Below are 16,845 nucleotides of genomic sequence, written 5' to 3' on the forward strand. Positions count from 1 at the left end.
ATATTTAAGTAGGTGCAGGCCTGGTGATGAAATTGGCATGATTCTGAAGAAGAGATTAAGAAAGATCCAAGGTCTTCAGAATTCACAACTGGAGACACTAAAGCATCCACCTGTTGGTTTGATTCAGTTTTGGTCATTATATGCATTTTCTTGAGCTTTGGACAGCTTCTATGGCATTCTCAATGCTGTATCTTAAATTCTTCTGATCCTTTGCCCTTATCAACTGTGATGGTTAATTCTTTGTGTCAATTTGACTCATCTTTTCCCTAGACAGTTGGTGCCAAGATGTTTGGGTGCTCAGATATTTGGTTAAACATTATTTCTGGGTGTGTTTGTGTAGTTGTTTTAGGATGACATCAACATTTGTTTGTGTGTGTGTGTGTTTTTCATGTAGAACCATGTCAAAATGATGGGACTTTATTTCTGTGGATCCTTTGGTGTCAGATATTGTGTGGACTCTGTCTAAAGCTTTTCCCACATTCAAGACATTTATAAGATCTTTCTCCAGTGCGAGTTCTCTGGTGTATAATGAGGGTCATACTCTGACGGAAGCATTTCCCACAGACAGTTCACAAGGCTTCTCCCCAGTATGGATTCTGATGTTTAGAGAAATCAGAGCATCGTTTAAAGCTTTTCTCACATTCTTCACATGTATAGGGTCTCTCCCCTTTATGGATTCTCTGATGCCTAAAATGGTGGGAAATACAACAGGTCTCCTCACATTGGGTACATTTATAATGTTTCTCTCCTTTATGGATTTGTTGATGCCGACTGGGATGTGAGCTCTGTCTGAAGCTGTTCCCACATTTGGGACATGTGTATGTCTTTTCCCCTGTATGTGTCCTCTGGTGTTCAATCAGGCCAGCGCTCTGACTGAAGTTCTTCCCGCATTCTTGGCATTCATAGGGTTTCTCCCCAGTGTGGATTCTGTGGTGCTTCGGGAGGTCAGAACACTGTTTGAAACCCTTCTCACAGTTATCACATTTATAAGGTCTTTCTTCAAGGAGCTGCCTCTGGGCTCACAAAGGCCTGAAGTATGGAAATTTCCCACACTGTCAACAGATTTGTGAGGTTTCACCACTTGATGTTTCACCATATCTACACTCCGTTTGCACTTGTTGCCACATTCAGCACCATTAACAGACCTCTCTGCTGTCAGGCCATGCTGACAAAAATTAAGTTTGAACTTCTGGCACTATTTCCAATGTCATTATTTTTGTCGTCTACCTCTTCTGTGGGAACATTCTTGAGATCTGAGATGCTGGTGAGTCCTTGTTCCTCAGGAGAATTTTCAGGTTTCAGGAAGAAGGGGTCTCCTTCTGCGTATCCCCACATTTGGACAACAGGGGAGCCTTCCCCTGGGACCCTTCTTGTAGCTGTAGCTGTGGCTCTACTTCTAGAATTTCTTGCTTTGGAATCAACTCTTTGTTCTCTGTTCTGGTTCCCAAACTTGGTAGGGCCGTGTTCCCATAACCCTTCAGTGCCCTATCCCTGCAGAAGTTTCTCTGAACTGGGTCCAGAGGCTCCCACTCTTCCCAGGTTACAGGTTCATCCTTGACCTTCACCAGTCTCCGGGTGAGGTTCCAACAGGCGCTCTCTGAGGAGCCGTGCCATGCCCACAGCCTGGTTCCCGCTCTTGGGGTAGTGCTTCTGCACCCAGTCCTGCAGCTCTGGGGACAGGATGGTCAAGAACTGCTCCTTCGAGTGCATATCAGGCCTCAGCCACCGACAACAAAGTTCCCTGGGCCAGCTCAGTGCCTCTTCGGGTCCAGCCACCTCCTGAAAACAGAACCGACTACAATACTGTCGCCAAGTTTCGGATCCAGACAGTCCAGGGACGGTCAGACTCCCGAACTCCCAGTAAGTCTCCTTCCACTTTCACTATCAGAGTCCATCACGCAGGAGCGGGCGGTGACCCGGGCCCCTGCAGCCACCTTCCAGGCACCCCCCGCCCCCCCTCCTTCCCCCCTCAGCGCCACTGCTTCCTTCCACTTGCCATTAAGCGTGAACTCATCTTTCTTCTGCACGTGCCCACTTTTCCGGGGTTTTGCCTTCAGGTGAGTAGAGAGCAAACCCTGCAAAAAGCCACGGAACTCATCGTCCTTCCTTAAATAGAGGTGCACCCCACCTGGCCTTATGCAAGAGTCCTCCTACCTGCAGCTATGCCACCTAGTACCCACCCTTCCGGTGACAAGAAAATCAACAAAAACTAGTAACCCAGGCTGGAAGTGCGTCACCAACTCTCTGCAGTACCCACCCTCCCAGGTATTTACGGGGTCTCTCTAGGCGCCCTGGAGGACTGAGTTGAATATTGGTGATTTGCCGTCAGCCCCTTCCAGGGATATGCTTCGTGTATACCTTGCTTTGTGGAGATAATAGTCCGACAGGTTACAGAACTAAACGCCACTCCTCTTTTAAAAGTTGAATCTCATTCTTTAATACTGTCTGTGAATACAGTTTTGTTTTAGAAAAAGTTGAAAATCCAACTGTACAATGAGCCATAAACAAACATTCACCCATGTGGTATTCGTTTAGACAAGAAAGGTTTGTAGAGTATCTTCTACATGCCAAGGCAAATGCTTAACACCATAGATACAAAACTGGTGACACATAGTCCCTGTCCTCAAGTTGCTCAGTCTCCTGACACTTTAATCATTACAAAAGCATGCGGTAAATGCAGTACTTTGCAGTGTATACAGTGTACATTTGTACAACCAGAGGTGGACATACACCACCATCCCAGTAGGGATGGTACAGTGAAATACTTCACAGGGAAGATTTTTTTTTTAAATCTTTATTGTTGAGCATATTGCAGATGTCCCTTTTATTCCCCCCATTGCTCCCCTCCACCTGGTTCGTGCTTGCCACAGGTCTGCACCATCGTATGTCCATTGGATGTGTCCATTGGTAATGCATATATAGGTGTATGTATAGAGTGATAAGCGTACCAAAATTCTTATAGTAAACAAGAACTTTTATTTGTCAATATTTTAGATATCTTGTATTGTAAAGCACTTATTTATGAGGTTACCAGTATTTGCATACTTTAAACTTTCAATATTCTTAAAACAAAACTGTCCTACTTCTGATGGTCTACATACTTCTTAATGAGTGTGGATGACATTTAGGAAGGCATAATTAGTCAGAATCATAACTTATCACTCACTACATTATTGAAAAATCACCCAGTTGCCCATGACTCTAATTTTCTAATAAGGGCTAACTTATAGATTATGTAAAATTTGACTAATTTTTAAGTAAAAGAAATTGAAGGGGAAATAGAAACAGTTAAGACACTTATACACTTACTCATATGCTAACTATAATGATGTAGTTCGCTTTGACACACTCTCTCTGTCATCAAAATGGTGATTGTCCATAAATATTTGTTATGCATTTGAACCTAGAGCTGAGTTTGACAGATTCCAATAAAATATTCAGTGTGATGCTTTGAGGTCTGCAGAGGAACATGAAATGGTCCCCAAACTGCACATTACATGTAGTTTTCAATTACACACTGCACAAAATGTCCTTGACATTCAAGAGTGCACCATCATATTTTAGTCTACCTCACTCCAGGGCGTATTTGGAAATACCCTCTATTTGCCTTTAATAATAATGACTTGTCATATGGAATCCAGATCAGTTAATCTAACATACTATGTACTTGATGGTTTTTATTAACTGTCAAATTAAACCCAATAGTCATCAGAAACATTTTCCCCTCTGTTGTGCAATTGTTCTCAGCATGTTTCATTTCTGACCATTAATGTAAAAGGTTAATAAATGCAACTACTTGATGTTATTAATATTCAATATGCATGGCAAGTGAATAATTTTGCAGACTTATGATTTTAAGGATGCTGGGCCATTAATGTTACTATTTTGTAGGCTTGTAAAATTGCACCATGCAATATGCATGCCATAATTTGGATGCTAAAAGGTCTGTGAAGAATTCTTGCTACATTACACTTTACTCACCTTTATTGAAATTCAGACTCTTTCCATGGAATGTAAAATACCTCTTTTTCTTTATCTCGCTATCTCTGTATCTCTCTTTTATTAATAATTTATTTTTACTTGTTCTTGTTCCTTATTAATAACTTGTTATGTTTAATCTAATTTGATTTAATACATGGTTTTACAGGATCTCCAATTAAAGTAAAATCAGCCCCAGATTTTACCTAAGATCTATTTAATGGTCAATGTACATTGTCATATAGATTAGTGGTTAAATATGTTTAACCAAGCCCTTCAGTTTTAAAGTATGTCTGGCATGTGAAAAGCATTTAAGCCAGATTTCAGGCAAAACTCAGAGACTGTTACTCAGAATCATTAAAGAGATGTAGGGGTACAAAAATAATGGATTATAAATGGAAATTCAAAGACCTGGGCTTCAAAATTGATCTTTTAATTTAATTTTCTTTTTCTCAGTCTAATATCTATTGAGGACTTTTCTTCCCTTGAAACAGAAATCAATTTCCTACAATGCATGTTATTTTAAAATAAATACCTTACAATAAAACAATCACAAAGATCAATCTTATTAAAACAATTAGAAGTGAGCAAAACATTCAATGCTTGTAAAAATAATTATGGAACTCTGTGTTGAAATATTGTAATCAATCATTATGGGGGGGGGAAGGCTTTTCAAAGCCATTGACCCCAGTAAAGGGAGAAAAAAATTACAAGTGTAGCATTCTCCCTTTTTCTCAGTATCTATAATCAATTTCCAAAAGAAACTGATTACAAATGTTAAGAATGCAGAATATAATTAAGTAGATAAATATTGCTCCTAAAGTAATCTTAAGATAAGCTATTTCTGGAAGCACTATCCTAGCCAGGTTATTTATCAAGTTCATAACAATAGAAATAACCACATATTAACATACACATATACTCACATACACAGTACACCACATAACTATGTACACAGAAATACCTTTTCTGTTGTAATTTACAAATAGGAAGCATTTTAAGAGTATCCCAGACCCATATGGCTCAGTGGTTGAGCATCTACTCATGAACTAGGAGGTCACAGTTAAATTCCCCATCAGGGCACATGCACAGGTTGTAGGCACGATCCCCAGTAAGGGCATGCAGGAGGCAGCTGATCAATGATTTTCTCTCATCATTGATGTTTCTGTCTCTCTCTCTCCCTCTCTTCCTCTCTCTCTGAAGTCAGTAAAATAAATAATGAAATAAATAAATACTTAAAGAAAAGAGAGTATTGTAACTCTAGTATCTAAAGCATCGTGACTAATTTTATCAATAAGACATTGCCCTTATCAAGCTGTGGAGTAACTAAGCTGTTGATGTAGAAGATTTTGACCCTAATTGATTACAATATTTCAACACAGAGTTCCATAATTATTTTCATAAGCATTGAATGTTTTGTTCATTTCTAATTGTTTTAATAAGATTTCAGTATTATTGGAAGGTAAAAACCAAGGAGGTTACAGATGTCTTCCAAGAGAATATAAGATTTACAGTGGAGCATGATTTTTGGTACCAAAAATAATTGTACTACTGGAGTTAGAGGTTGGTTTGATCTGAGGCTTTTGGTAAGCATTTAAGTTGTCAAGAAATCCACTGGAAACTTTTTAAATTCAACTACAGCTTTATAGCAATATTTAATAGTTTTTGAAAAAAGCATAGTTAGAAAATATTTTTTTTTGAGAAACTGAGAACAACTAAGATAGCCCTTGACATAGACAAGGCTCTTTTATTCCTGCCCAAACAAGAGGATTGTTTATCTCCAGTATTTTACAAAGCAGAGCTATAGGAGAGTTTCACATGTTGAAATACCAGCATTTGCATGGATTAATGTTAAAAAAAATAGAAAAATGAAGTATTGAGTTCACCTTTTTATAAAAATGTTGTGCTCTGAGAGCTTTGCAGGCAGTAAATGAGAATATTTAAATTTTGGTTAAGTCCTGATAGAAAGGCAACACACTGATCAAAATTGCTTGCTTCCATATGGGGGTAAAGATTAAGCCATATCATTGAGTCTGTTTGGATGACAAAACAATTATCTGGATACAAGTCAGTACAGAGTCATCTTGGGGCCATGCCCAGTTATCAAGGTTCTCAATACCATATACACAGCAAATGCAAACTGTTAAAGCCCCATGATGAGAAAACCAGGTAGGCATGTATCTCCAAAGGTCAGCTCATTAATGTCCTTAATACAATAAGAAATGTCCCTGGTTTTCAAGTACAGATAGGCAATTTCCCTTCTCAACCTTTATAAATTTTATACATGCCTCTTTTACAAAATTTATAATATGTATGTTAAATATTGGTTGGCAATTTATAAAGCCTCATTTACCTAGGAGAAAATGTTTATGCAATATGTTTAATAAACTGTTCTTAAAAATCTATGAATTACCTGTGTAATTTAAGATAAATTAATTAGAAATTCATGTCAATAGTTTTTACTTCCATAGAATTGATCAAGATAAATAGTTCTAATATTGATTTCAACTATTCTCTAAAAATTTAAATATCTACATAGAATATTTTAGCATTTTTCTACTCTGTCTAAAATTTTAACTCCAAGTAAGTACATTGGATATGCTTTTTATTACAATTATGTAAAGCATTAGAAGTCTTTAAAAGGAGATATTTTCACAACATACATGCTTTTCCCTGATTGTCAATGAATGGGGAAAAGACTATACCCTTAGCTATGTGTAACTCTCTTTAGAAGCAGCATAAGATATTTGACAAAAGTCATAAGATATGTAAATAATTCTAAACTAAAACAGAATTAGCAATTCATAAAGTTAAACTTTGCCAGATACTTTGAAAGAAACAAAGTGCTGCCATTGGGTTTTGGTTTAAGACTGTGGCTCATGGAAAACATCATTCCTAAACATTGTTCTATTTGCCTCATCTATTAACTATTTGATCTCAAATACATATTAAATATTCATAAGTGTATGGCTGAAAGAAGGAAACTGAAGTTCAAAATTATTTAAATCTCATTCCTTTACATGCTAATATATGGAAGAGCAGTAACTAAAACTGAAGTAGTTCCTTTATTTTTTCCAGTTTTTTTTTCTTTAGTGATTAAGGTATTATATATGTGTCCTTATCCCCCTCTCGCCCCCCCCCCCACTCATGCCCTCACCCCCCTAGTGTCTGTGTCCATTGGTTATGCTTATATGCATGTTATGCTTATATACAAGTCCTTTGGTGGATCTCTTCCCCTTACCCCTACCCTCCCCTACCTTCCTTCTGAGGTTTGATGGTCTGATCAATGCTTCTCTGTCTCTAGATCTGCTTTTGTTATTTTTTTCCAGTTTTATTGAAGCATGATTTACAACATTTGTATATATTTAGGTTGCACAATGTGTTAATTTACATCCACACTGTGAAATTATTACAACAATCAAGTTAACTAACAATCCATAACCTCACATAATTACCTATATTTGTCTCTCTCTGTGTGTGTGTGTGTGTGTGTGTGTGTGTGGTGAGAAAACTTGAGATTTACTCTCTTAGAAATTTTCAAGTACACAAAATGTCATTACTTACAATCACCATGCTATTCATTAGCTCTGGAGAACTTTTTCATCTTATAACTGAACGATTGTGCCCTTTGCCCCACATCTCTCTTTATTTCCATCCCTTGGAAACTATTGTGTTCCTCTCTGGTTTTCCTCTTTTTTAGATTCCACATATAAATGAGATCAGACAGTATTTGTCATTCTGTCTCTGCCCTATTATCCCACTTAGGATACTGCACCAGGTTCATAGTTCATCCAATTATCATAAATGGCAGGATTTCCTTTTTTAAAAAATACATATTTTATTGATTTTTACAGAGAGGAAGGGAGAGAGATAGAGAGTCAGAAACATCGATGAGAGAGAAACATCGATCAGCCGCCTCCTGCACACCTCCTACTGGGGATGTGCCGCAACCCAGGTACATGCCCTTGACCAGAATCAAACCAGGGACCTTTCAGTCCGCAGGCCAACGCTCTATCCACTGAGCCAAACCGGTTTCAGCGGATTACCTTTTTTATGGTCTACTACTATTCCACTATACAGACATACTATATGTATGTACCTTGAGTTGCTGGAATACCTGGCTGCAAGGGTGTGCAAATACACAGACACATTTGGGTTTCTACAGCCTTAGACCTTGAGAGACCTCAAATTTTGGCACTACAGCATTCTGTGCCAGAAGCCAAAGTCACACAGACCTTAAACTGCTGGAAAATGTTCGGCCTGCACATGCCCAGTTCACTCTCCCATTTGGGCCTCAGGCGGTCCCTCCCTGCATGCGCTTTGGACCAGAGCACGTTCCCCCTATTTCTGACAGGGCCCCTGAAATAGGATTATTGACTACGAATTATGACAGGGACAGACACTCTCACCACTACTTGTAGAAGTAACAACCAATTTCTGTCATCCTGAAAGCCCACCCCCGCAGGACAGAACAGCACTATTTACCATATTTGCAGTCCCCCTACCTGTGCCCAGCCAAGTTCTCAGGACATAAAATGAGACGGAGAAGAGGCAACAACTGTCCCAGGAAGAGGACGGATCACTAACCATTGTTTTCTCCTACCAATCTGACTTTGGAAAACAACAACAATAAAAATTTATTTTCTACCATCCTCTCTTGCCCAGGCCCCAGGTGCAGCTCTGAGAGAGCTGGGGTTGGGTAGAATTCTTACCTCCTGCCCGGCTGCCAATTTTCCCAGAGTCCGGTCTGCAGCGCCCGGAGCGAGTGGCCTGTCCCCGTGGGCTTCATCCTGGGCACAATAAACTAGAGGAGGAAAAATAATTTTCCTCTATGGCGAGTGCCGGGCCAAGGCCCTTCCTTCTCTAGGGCACCTCCTAAATGGTTGGGTGTATCCGGTTTAAAGGTTTCCACTGTGCCTCTGTAGTTCAAGATGATCTTTGGTTAGATTCACCTGCTGGTGCATCCAGCTGGACCTCAGTCAGACCCAGGCTGAGCCCGGAAGTTCCGCCCAATCCGACTCTAGGTGGTTTCCGGACCCAGAATATAGAAATACTCAAATGACTTCTAAAAGCCCGTCACGCAGAAGCTGAGAGCTGCGATCCAGGATCCAGAAGGACTTACCCTTGAGCTCAGGGGCCTCAGGCAGCCAGAGCGCAGGGGCTCCACAGGTACCTCTGCTCCGGCTGGGGCTCTCCTTGGGTTCCCTCTTCCGACACCAGAACTGTGAAAACATAAACTAAGGTATGTCAAACACTTTAAGAGTTTATTTGAGCAAATGTATTTGAATTGGGCAGCACCAATTTGGAAGTGGTTGTGGGCATTCAGCAGACAGGAGCGGGGGAGGGGCTTTCACAAGGACAAGTGAAGCAAAGTAAGGAAATTATTGACTGGGAAGGGCTTAAAGCCCAAATGGCTGTTTGTGACTGGCTGTCTGTAGTGTTTTGACTTCCCAATCTGGAGGCATTTACAGGGTTAGGTTTGCTTACTTAGCCTGCCAAGGTATGGGAGCCACATAGCTCTTTGTTTAATTAATTGGACAGTTATAAGAGTTTTGTATATTTGGGAGATTAAACCCCTGATCAGATACATGGTCTGCAGTTTTTTCTCCCATTTCATAGGTTGCCTTTTCATTCTGTTGATTGCTTCTTTTGTTGTACAGAAGCCTTTTAATTTGACATAATCCTGCTGATTTATTTTTATTTTATTGCCTGTGCTTGCTGTCATATTTAAAAAAATAATAATAATTGTTAAAACCAATGTCAGGAAGCTTTCCCCTGTTTCCTTCTAGGAATTTTTCCATATAAGATCTTACATCTAAATCTTTAATCCATTTTGAGTTCATTTTTGTGTATGGTGTATAAGGGTGAATTTTAGTCTTTTGTCTGGGGCTGTTATCTAGTTTTTCTAATACCATTTGTTGAAGAAACTATCTTTTGCCCAATGCATATGCTTAATGCTCTTATCAAAGATGAGTTTTCTGTATATATGTGAGTTTATTTCTGGGGTCTGTGTCCTGTTTCATTGGTCTGTGTGTCTGTTTTTATGCCAGTATCATACTATTTTTATTACTGTAGCATTTGTCCACACATTAATATATGGAATAATAGGGACTCAAACTGAGGTATCTTAGATTTCCACTCCTTAAATTATAACATTTGTACTATAATTTACTAATAAAACAGATTAGAAATTTGAATCACTAAGGTTCTATAGTATTCAGACAGAATTCTGTATCAATATAGTCATTACAAGAGGTCCTGTAGCATTCTTATTTCTGTATTTGTATATAAAACTTTCCAAAACATGAGACATAAACAGTGGATATGGAATTTGACTTGAGTAATGGGGCATCTCTCATTTTGTAATAGAAATGATTTCAAAAGCTGAAGAATTATTTACATATCTCGCAGAGGGGTCTAGTCTCTGTCACAAGATCTAAGACAGAAATTTAGATTAATGTTAGTGTTTGGCCACCATGCTGGTTTCCTCTTTTTTTTTTCTTAAAATATATTTTTATTGATTTCAGAGAGGAATGAAGAGGGAGATAGAAACATCAATGATGAATCATTGATTGGTTGTCTCCTGCACGCCTCCTACTGGGGATCGAGCCCGCAACCTGGGCATGTGGCCTTGACCAGAATCGAACCCGGGATCCTTGGGATCCTTTAGTCCGTGGCTCTATCCACTGAGACAAACCAGTTAGGGCTGGTTCTTTCTTCTTTTATTTTATTTTATTTAAATATATTTTATTGATTTTTTACAGAGTGGAAGGGAGAGAGATAGAGAGTTAGAAACATCGATGAGAGAGAAACATCGATCAGCTGCCTCCTGCACATCCCCCACTGGGGATATGCCCGCAACCCAGGTACATGCCCTTGACCGGAATCGAACCTGGGACCTTTCAGTCCGCAGGCCGACGCTCTTTCCACTGAGCCAAACCGGTTTCGGCTGGTTCTTTCTTCTTGATTGACTCGTAATGAAATGAGTATGGTCAATAGGGGAAGCGCACGGGGAGAAATATGAGAAGGGGTTTTGAGATATGTGGTTTTGGTAGCTTCAGTAAGGCCCCAAACTGTTACATAGATATTCCTGCTATAGATACTGACACGGGGCAGAATGGTGACATACAGAGAATCAGTTTTCTAGTGAAACTGAAAGTAAGGCTTTCTAGCTCCTCAAATCTTTCAAATTTGTTTCTGATTGCTCAGCTGGAAGGACTAGAGATTCGATCTCCATGGGGGACAACTGCATGCATCTGCTTGGATTGCCATTGTGGTTGTTTTAGATTTGAGCGATAGTGAAAATGTGGCAGGGGTTGTAGGCAGAGAAGCTATACCTGTCACCACATAAAGAGAGCCAAGAATCTGAAAGGCAAGGACCACAGTATGAAACATTCTTTTTCAGGACTTTGGAAGAAATCAGAAAATTATGATACTATTTTATCATCCCATGCTTAGTGTAGAGTCAAGCAAGGATTTAGCCCAATCCCCCCTCCCAGTCAGTGGAATGTATCCTCTTGGCCAATGGGCATAAGGAGCAGAGCAGCTCATACCCAAGTGTTTCTCAAGTTCTGATGGCTAATAAGCCTCACCAGGCTCTCCGTTTGTCCTAGTCCTGCAAGCAGGCCATTCCCATCCACACGCCCACACCCTCCCCCGCTGCTAGTCAAGCCCCTGAAGGGCCTTGGCCTGTTCAGAAACTCATCTTACTGACTGCCATTCAAGGTGTTCCCATTGTTTAAGTAATAAAGACTATGTCTTTCCCCTCAGGTCTCCCGAGTGGTTTTTGCTGACTAGCAAAGAACAGCATGATGCTCCCTGGGTTGGAGCTCCTACAGTACACTGATTAGAATTAAATATCAAGTCTCTCTCTTATGACTCTTTGGGAGCACATTTTGAATTTCTATATCTTTGTTCATTTATATAAAACTTTTATTGTATTAGAGCCAGGAAACCAAGACATAAGCAAGAACAAAATATAATGTACTGTGTCTATCCTTAAAAGCTTACATATCATTGAAAAAAAAACAACACACAAAACAAAGGTAAACAATGATGGTATTTTGGTATATGTGCTTAAATACAAATCTAAATTGGACAATATTTGTCCAATAAATGAATGTCTACCTCAAAAATGTGTGTATATCCGTCTCAGGCATGTGATGAAACCCATTCTGTGGATGAGGATTCGGTTACTAAAAAGCAGACTTAATTTCCTGTAATCAAGTGATTTCATCAAAAGTGTTGAAAAAAATGAATTTGGCTCAGTATCTAGGTTTTCTACTTTTAAGGAAAATAATGGATTACAGGTCTCTCTACCTGAGCCATAGTGTTTGTATTTTGCATATTGAATTGTTCTGTCACAGAAGCTTGGGGTGATACTTAATCATAGAAATGCCATTGACTTAGTTTTTAGAGTTTACTAATGTTAAGTATTTGGCTTCTGTGTTATTGCAGCATCATTATTTCAAACAAAACAGAAATTAATAAAATATTCATAGACATAAATTAGCCATGAATATTAAAAAAACTCGAATTCACACAGACATTCAATCAACTAATTATCCATAAAAATATATTTACTACTTGAATTGCCGTCTACCAAGAGTAATTTTGGCAGACAGAGTGAATATTTCCTGCCAAAAGCAGTATTTCATCTTTTCTTTAGCAAAAAGTGAAATAAAGCACACAAAAGAGATAACACTGTGTTCTTAATCAGAAATATGGAAGCTGCATCACAACCCATCCCTTTATGTGGGTAATTATGGTTACTAATGCTTTCATGATGTGTTTTATTTTTATGAAAATACCAAGTGCTATGCACAAATAACAAAATATAATTGACAATACATAACAAAATGTGTTGCAATTTTCAAACCGAATTCCCACATTCTGGAAGCATACATTACATAAATGTTTCCACCATGATAATCAGATATTTTTATTAATAATGTCGTTGTTAGAACCATACCTATCTTACTTTCCCTATATTCCTTTCTTTCTTTGCCCCCCCTAATACTTGTGTATTGGAAATGACTAATATGTTTCTTTTATATCTTTCACCTGTTTGAGCTGTTCTTCCTTTGGCTCATTAATATTGTGATCAGCTTTGGCTATGGTTTTCATATTTTCTATTATATGTATTCTCTCTCCAAACATTTTGCTAAGTTTTGCCTTAGTACTTTCTTTTCTCTTGTTTTTCTTTTCTTTTTTGTTTTGTTTTGTTGTCAAGTAATGAAAATGAGATAAATTGAATCATTATTTGGGTATTGTGGTTAATATTTTATATCCAGGTATAGTTTATATAGCCATAACTAGGCAATAATGCTAATTTGAATGCATTTTTTATTTATATTCTTTGTTTTTTCTTATGATAAAAATCCATACTTTACTTCTCTTTAAAGACATTTGATTTAATGACTTTCCTTGTTCTTAGTAATGGCTTAATGAGGATTTATTATTTTTTGACACTGTGATAACCACCTGAATGCATTATGTCATATATTCTTCACAATAAATTCATGAAGTTCATTTTTAATTAGTCTGTTTTAAGATGATAAATAGATTAACTCTTTTAAATGGTCAAATTATAATTTAAAGGCAGTGATTAACCAGGTCGAGGTCAAATTGAAAATAAAAATTGCAGAAATTGTATTCTCACTAGGTTGTCTACCCAAATCTTTAATGGTAAAACATGATGTAAGTATATCCACATTATCTTCTCACTTGTTAGTTATTCTGTGTCTCATCTAGGTCTTACTCTTTTTTAAAAATGTATTTTTATTGATTTGAAAGAGAGAAAGGATAGGGAGAGAGAGAGAGAGAGAGAGAGAGAGAGAGAGAGAGAGAGAGAGACATCAATGATGAGAGAGAATCATTGATTGGCTGCCTCCTGCATGCCCCATACTGGGGATAGAACCCATAACCCAGACCAGGAAATGAACCATGACCTCCTGATTCATAAGTTGACGCTCAACCAACAGGCCACACTGGCTGGGCCTAGGTCTTTTTCTTGATAATGCAAATATGTTTTTATAGTAAATATGTTTTTGTAATCAATTTAGAAAACTAATCACAGTTTCCCATAAAACTTATATTCCAGATCCTTACAAAAAGATCTCACAATTTATTCATGAAAATATAGATTTTTCTTCACTCAGTCATGGAACTAACTGAAGGATAATTTTCATTGTCCAAGCTATAAGAGGCATGCTGAGCAAATACACAAATATACCAGGCAGAAAGCGAAAAGATTTTTGGAAAAAAACAACAACATGTTTTTTCAGCCCTAGCCAGTTTGGCTCAGTGGATAGAGCATTGGCCTATGGACCAAAGGGTCCCGGGTTCTATTCCAGTCAAGGGCATGTACCTTGGATGCAAGCTTCTCTCCTGCCTGGGCCCTGGTCTGGGCTTGCATAGGAGGCAACCAGTCAATGTGTTTCTCTTACATCAATGTTTCTCTCTATCTTTCCCTCTCCCACTCTCCCTAAAAATCAATGGAAAAATATCCTATGGTGAGGATTAACAACAACAACAAAAAAAAACACAACAAAAAAAGAAAATGTGTTTTTTCAGCTAATCAGATGTATTCATTTACAAAAGAAATGCTACAAATAAAATCTCAACCCAAAAGTACAAATGCTAATAATCTTGATTTCCCTTTTAATTTATAATAAATTTTCCAGTGTTGCATGCCAATGTTAATTACTGGAGTGACTGGTAAAATGCAAATTCTTCCCCTGACCTTCCAAATCAAAATTTATAGAGCAGGGCAAAACTCTTACACTGATACACACAATCTACAATAAACCAACAACAACAAAAATACAATAAACCCAACTTGATACTGAAAATTTTTCTAAAAGTTACAATTACATTCACTTTATAATGTTTTAAAAAATATTGATTCTTGGTGACTAATAAGCAAACACATTTTATGATCCTTGTGGGTTATACAGCTGAGTGCTCGATAAAGTTACATGTCTACATTGAAGGGTGTTGTGCACAATGTTTTCTGACTGCAAGTGATTTCCTAGAAGTTATGGTAAACAACTTTCTAAGCATGTAGGCTTGTGATTTGATATAGTAATTATAAAAATGTTGTCCTATGTCATTAAATATGATTTAAGGTTAGAATTGTCCAAGTAACTACAATTAATTCTAAATAATACAATTTAATTGGGGCGGGGGAAACATGTAATGTAGACTTTACAACATATCTTCATGCTTCCTTTGAAATTAATCTGAATTAATGATGATGTGTAAGCTTGGCTATATATTAAAAATATTTCTTAGTATGTTTTATCGTTACACTTAATTGAAGGGATCAATTTACATTGTGAGATTATAATTCAATGATTTCATTTCATAATTGTAGTTAGATAAAGGTTTCTTAATTGATGCCAAAGATTATTATTTTAAGTTTCAGAATGGGTATCTTATACTTGGGAAGAGTGAATGGAGAGGTGTACAACATGTTTATTTGATACACTCATATATTGAAAAATGATTACATACCTTCTCTTCGCCTGGATATCCAAGTCCCTGCCCAATTGCATGCTCTTTGCTCCATACTGTAGTGCAAATGCTGTAACCTCATCCTAGAAGAATTCTTTCCTTCTAATTGGCAATTTTCTACAAATTCTCTAGATCCTGGCTTGGTTATCACTTGCTCCAGTAAGTTTTTTCTAAATAATCCAACTTAATCTTGCCCACTCTCCACTGAAGAAACCAGTTTTACAAGTAAAATTGGTGTGTATATTTTTTATTCTATTTTTTGTTATATAGTCAGTTTTATACCTTGCTTCTTGCATTAAAAGCCTTGGACAGTGAATGTCATACAATTATCCAGAGTTCATCTACACTAATAAAAGACAAACATGCAAATTGACCTACCTTCGCTACACCTTAAGCCGTGCCCACCAGCCAATCAGAGCAACTATATGCAAATTTACCCAACCAAGATGGCGGCCGGCAGCCACAGAGCTGGAGCAAGCAGGAGGCTTGGTTTCCCCAATGATGGAGGAAGCCAAGCTTCCCATCTGCCCTGGCCAGCTCTGAGCTCCACTCAAAGCAACAAAGTTTCAATTATAGAAGATAAATAAACCCCAGATACTTGCTTTCAGCTGGCCATGGTCATGGAGCTGGAGCGAGCAGGAGGCTTGGTTGCCCCTGGCGATGGAGGAAGCTAAGCTTCCCTCCCGCCCACCCTGGCCGGCTCTGAGCTCCATTCAAGGCTACAAAGTTTCAATTATAGAAGGTAAATAAATCCCAGAATTAAAAAAAAAAACTAAGAAAAAAAGGAGAGGCTGGGAGCTTCTGTTGCTGGAGGGGCTTGGCCAGCCTGAAAATGGCCCTCACCCCCTCACCCAGACTGGCCAGGCACCCCAGTGGGGACCCCCACTCCGAAGGAGGTGTGACCAGCTGCAAACAGCCATCATCTCCTCATCCAGGCTGGCCAGGCACCCCAGTGGGGACCTCCACCCTGATCCAGGACACCCTTTGGGGCAAACCAGCCAGCCACCAACCATGCACCAGGCCTCTATCCTATATAATAAAAGGGTAATATGCAAACTGACCCTAACAGCAGAAAGACTGGGAATGACTGGTCACTGTGACACACACTGACCACCAGGGCCAGATGCTCAATGCAGGAGCTGCCCCCTGGTGGTCAGTGCGCTCCCACATGGGGAGCTCTGCTCAGACACAAGCCAGGCTGATGGCTGCCAGTACAGCAGTGGTGGTGGAAGCCTCTCCCGCCTCCTCAGCAGCGCTAAGGATGTCCGACTGCAGCTTAGGCCTGCTCCCCGCTGGCAAGTGGACCTCCCCCAAGGGCTCCTGGGCTGCCAGAGGGATGTCTGACTGCCA

At 38.9% G+C, this 16,845-nt stretch overlaps 1 pseudogene; it reads right to left on the bottom strand.

The window, feature by feature from the left end:
- Positions 1 to 401: 401 nt before the first annotated feature.
- Positions 402 to 15,536, bottom strand: LOC132240202 (zinc finger protein 394-like; annotated as a pseudogene).
- Positions 15,537 to 16,845: the final 1,309 nt, after the last annotated feature.

The sequence above is a fragment of the Myotis daubentonii genome, chromosome 8 (genome assembly GCF_963259705.1).
Source record: "Myotis daubentonii chromosome 8, mMyoDau2.1, whole genome shotgun sequence".
NCBI classification, from domain to species: Eukaryota; Metazoa; Chordata; class Mammalia; order Chiroptera; family Vespertilionidae; genus Myotis; species Myotis daubentonii.